The following is a 4,926-nucleotide window of genomic DNA, read 5'->3' as shown; positions in this document are numbered from 1 at the left end:
GACCCTGTGTTCCATCCAATAGCTGACTGTGAGCATCCACTTCTGTGTTTTGGCAACTGTTTCATGTGCTCTCTCCCTCTTGCTCAAGCGCTGGGACCCAGCTAGGAATATACAGTGACAATCTCTCCAGTATCTGTGCTCCATTTCTCTTCTACTACTGCTTTTTCTCAAACACAGGGAGCTGTGATCTCTTTCTGAATTAGAAAAACTCCCTTGTGTCTTAAGGTTACCATTGCTGTGAAGAGACAACATGACCAACACAACTCTTGTAAGGCAAACATTTAATGGGGACTGGCTTACAGTTTCAGAGGTTTAGTCCATTATCACCATAGCAGGAAGCACAGCAGTGTGCAGGCAGACATGGTGCTGGAGAAGGAGCTGAGAGTTCTACATCTTGATCTGAAGACATCCAGGAGAAGACTGGCTTCCAGGCAGCTAGAAGGAGGGTCTCAAACCCTATGTTAAAAGTGACATACTTCCTCCAACAAGGCCACACCTCCTTATAGTGCCACTCCCTAGATCAAGCACACTCAAACCACCATATGCCCTAAGCTATGCAAACCACCACACCTTGGTTTCTCTTTTTTGTAAATGTCAATTTCACACAGACTTTATAGTCAGAATCTTTCATACCACTGAGTCCTGATACTCAAAATCCAGGGTTTTCAGACTTAAACAAAAATAGTTTTTTTCCCCTAACTACTGCTATTGCTTTAGATTTCACAAGCCCATTTTAAAATTCTAAAGTCGCTGGGCAGTGGTGGTGCACACTTTTAATCTCAACACTTGGGAGGCAAAGATAGGCAAATCTCAGTGAGTTCGAGGCCAGCCTGATCTACAGGGGATGTTCCAAGACTGCCAAGGCTAATCAGAGAAACCCTGTCTCATCCCCACTTCCTCCCCGCCCCCCCAAAACCCTAACCAACCAATCAAAAAACTTGAAAGTCATATGCAAATCATTTTATCTGTGGATTTCCTGTATAATAGCTTTCTCCTGAAGCCATAGATGCCAAAGCCTGATTTGAATGTAAGGATACATGGGATATAAAAGAAATAGCAGAGACAAACAAAACACTTCTCAACATAGCAAACATTCATTCACCACAGATGGGAGCTGCCTTACACCTAGCCTTTGATCTAGTTTCTTGTTGGTTTTCAAACTTACTTTATTTTCTAATTAATGATGCGAGAGATTGACAAATGGACAATGGCCAGCCCACATATGGCAATAGGACTCAGACTGACAGGCTGCAGCAAAACCCAGCGCAGCCAAGCCACTATCTCTGGCTGCCAGCAGTAAGGTTCAGACTTGGTCAATTCCTGGCAGCTTTCCAATTCCTTACCAATTCCCTTCTAGCTCATAGCCAACCAGGACAAGCCAAATATGCTCTCTACCGTGATCATACAGTACACCTTGCTTCCACTCAGCGAGGTATATACCCACTTCTTCAGTTAGCCTGTCTGCAGCCTTCCCTGGTGAGCAGCCTTCAATCAGAGCACACCTGGAGCCTTTCTTTCTCTTTTTTTCCTCTTCCCACTGTGAAGCCTTCCCACTCCTATGCCTGCCTTTGACTCTCTGCCAAGACCAAGTGATGGTGGCTGACTCCCTTGCTCTAAATAAATAGCCTTTGTTCTCATTTGGGTGGGCTTCACTTGTCTCCCATGCTTACTACACATAAAGCCACATATTCACTTGTGTGTTTCAATAGCTGAGCTTCAATAGCTGAGCTTATAGCGTTTTGTTTTGTTTTGTTTTGTTTTTTCACAGAGACATTTGGAGTAAATAAGTACTTTGATTTCTGCTTTGATGAGTAAGAATTAAAAATTATAACTCAAAATCACTTTGTCCTTGAGTTTATAGGTCCTGTCATGCTTGTCTCAGATGGGTACAACTATAATATTCTCAAAGGTGTATCTGAAATTCTCATCTTTGCAAATTAAAATTAATATGCTTTAACAAGTTAGTATCCAGAGGGACACTATTATGCATTAATTTGGAAATGAAGGATGTTTTTATTACATAGACAATTGTTCCCCATGTGTCAGTTTCTTTTGGTTGTCATCTAACTGTATTAGTATGTACAGATAAGCCAGAGGCCTTAGGGAAATAGTAATAGTCTTTAGAAGAGCAAATTACACAGTTTTGTATACAGAAAGCTGTGGGTTACTTCCAAGTCACTGAAATACACAGTTTGTGATCATCACAGCAATATTTTGAAATATCAATTACAATGGTCATTCCACAAATGAAGAACTGATCAGTAAACTAGGATGACGTATTTGAGGCCCCTCCCCTGCCAGAAAGACTCGGGCCCCTCGTTCTACTGTAAAGTACATCACATTTGCACAAAGCTGATCTGAGACTGGGAACTTCTTACACGCCAGTGACGAAGGGAAGCCCATCCTGCCTCTTCTGGCTAGGGGGGTGGCCTTCACCTGGAGTGGCCAAGGATATGCAGTGCTCCTGCAGCAGCAGGAGGAGGGTCCCCACTCAAGGCTGTGACCATTTGGGCTCTCTTGGTGTTTGGTGGCTAAGCTTATGGCCAGTTGTGCTACAGACACAAAGCAGAAGTGGAAGGAACCTCATCTTCCCAGGCAGAATGCTTTTGCACTGGACATCTGTCCAGCCACCCTGCCTTTCAGATCTCCTTCTGTTACCATGCTCTGCCATGCTCTGCAGCCTCACTACAATTGTGCTATGGACTGCTCTCTCACACCTGTGAAGCATTGTCCCCATGGTCTCCATTTGGCTCCACCCCTGCTGAGCACCCGTCCTTCAGCTCCTTTAAACTTACTCCAGCCCTTTCCTCCTGGGGTCTAGGCTCTGTGCACCGACAGGTCCTTCTCATCTTTTCCCCATACAAGTCCAGACTTTCCACATAGAGGCTTCTGTGTTTTAGTTAAAGTTGACTTACAACCGCTACATTTTGCACCTAAGAGGCGGATGTAGGAGGATTGCTACAGGTTTGAGGAAAATTTAGATGAGCTACCAAAGTGAGGGTAAAAAAAATAACCCTGTCTCAAAAATAATTGAGTGGAAAAAACAAAAACAAAAACTGGGCTGGAGAGATGGCTCATTGATTAAGAGCAGTGGTTGCTTTTTCCAGAGGATCCATGTTCAATTCCCAGCACCCACATGGCAGCTCACAACTATCTTTAACTCCAGTTCCAGGGGATCTGATACCCTCATGGCAATGCATATAAAAATTAAAATTAAATAAATTATTAAAAGTAACTAATTAACCAACCAGCCAATAAAATAACACCATTTGCTTTGTTATTTGGTTGCTTGTTTTCTTTTGGGCTCTAAAGTTTGTGAGGATGGGACATGATGTCACACACTATAATCCTAGCCCCAGAGAGACTGAGGAAGGGGAATCTTAAATCTAAGGCTAGCCTAGGCTACAAAGCAAGATTGTCACAAAACAAATGAACAATAAACTGAAGAACCAAACGTTGTGAGGTTTGAGAACCTGTCAGTTCTCAAACTGTGTGTGTGCTGTTGCCAGGCACTCAGAACAGTGCAGTAAATAACATTTGTTTATTGAGTTAATGAATAAAACAATAAACCTAGACAGGAACCCACTCTCAAGAAAAATGAAACAAAAGCAAAAGGCAAACAACCACTTCAACAAAACCCATGAAGAAGCAGATGCATAGGAGGCCCAGGGCAGAGTTTCTGTGTGATTTCAGGAGGCCACAGATGCCCAAGAGTGCCTCTTGCATGGGTAAAGTCATATGCCAACTAGAACTGTGCCGTTTCTAGAAGCTCTTCTTGAATTTCACTCTAGAATTTTTTGTTCTTTTCAGTTAAACATAATCTTGAATTCTGAAGTATATTTAAATCAAAAAGACCAGTCATTGGACATTTGGTTTTGATGTTTACTCTGGCAGACCATACCAACCACGTTTCAATGAACCGAAGATGTGTTTGTGATACCAAGACTAAATATTTGCCTCCATTTCTCCTATCCTTTGGAGGACTTGGAAGGCTTCCGCTTCTTAGCTTCCCTATGGGTTGGTCAGATCTCTAGGACTAACTCTATAGACAATATATATGGCCCTGTCCTGGAAGCTCCCCAAATCTCCACCTTCCCTAAAGTGACTGTGTGTACGTGAAGTACATCCCAAGCCATCGCATGGAGGGTAAGTGCTAAAGAGATCCACAATGATCCTTTGTTGACTTTGTTGGAGCTAGAAAAACATTTTTTTTTGTTGTTTTAAACCTCTGAGATTTTCCTAAGAGTGGTTGCTTCTGCCTAACTCAAGGAAATCTAATGCCCCGCTGATCGGTGAATATGATGTTAGTTAGATTATGCACCATTGGCAAGAAAAAGATACCACTTAAAGAAGTAAGAATTCAAGGTAAAAATGTTATTTTAATCTGTGAAAATACGGGCCTTAGATAAGGTAAAATGTAGATTGTTACAGGAATTTACCAAATCAGATTAGCATAAGCTTAAAAACTCCAGAGATGGAATTGGAAAGAAGTTATAAGTCCACATTTCAGTACTTCTTAGCAACTAACGTAAGATTCAGCTCCCTTAGGTGATTTGGAGATAACAAAAGCAGCTTCATGGAATGTTATGAATATTAAGTAAGACAATTCCTATCATGTGTTCAACATCATAATTATATTTTAATCCTCACCTTTAGCTAGAGCACAGAACTTGTTCAAGATGAACACTCATTTCAAATACTACACAGAAAAACATTTCAAGATGGTTTTAGGGTACACTAATCAATTATAGGTGATAACCAATACATCCATAGAAGACCGCTCTGCTTGCAATCCCACCAGCAATGGAGGAGTGTTCCTCTTTCTCCACATCCTTGCCAGCATCTGCTGTTCCCTGAATTTTTGTCCCTCAACAGAGGAATGGACACAGAAAATGTGGTACATTTACACAATGGAGTACTACTCAG

Source organism: Mus pahari, chromosome 9 (genome assembly GCF_900095145.1).
Source record: "Mus pahari chromosome 9, PAHARI_EIJ_v1.1, whole genome shotgun sequence".
In the NCBI taxonomy this organism is placed as follows: Eukaryota; Metazoa; Chordata; class Mammalia; order Rodentia; family Muridae; genus Mus; species Mus pahari.
Note: the sequence above shows the minus strand (reverse complement) of the source record.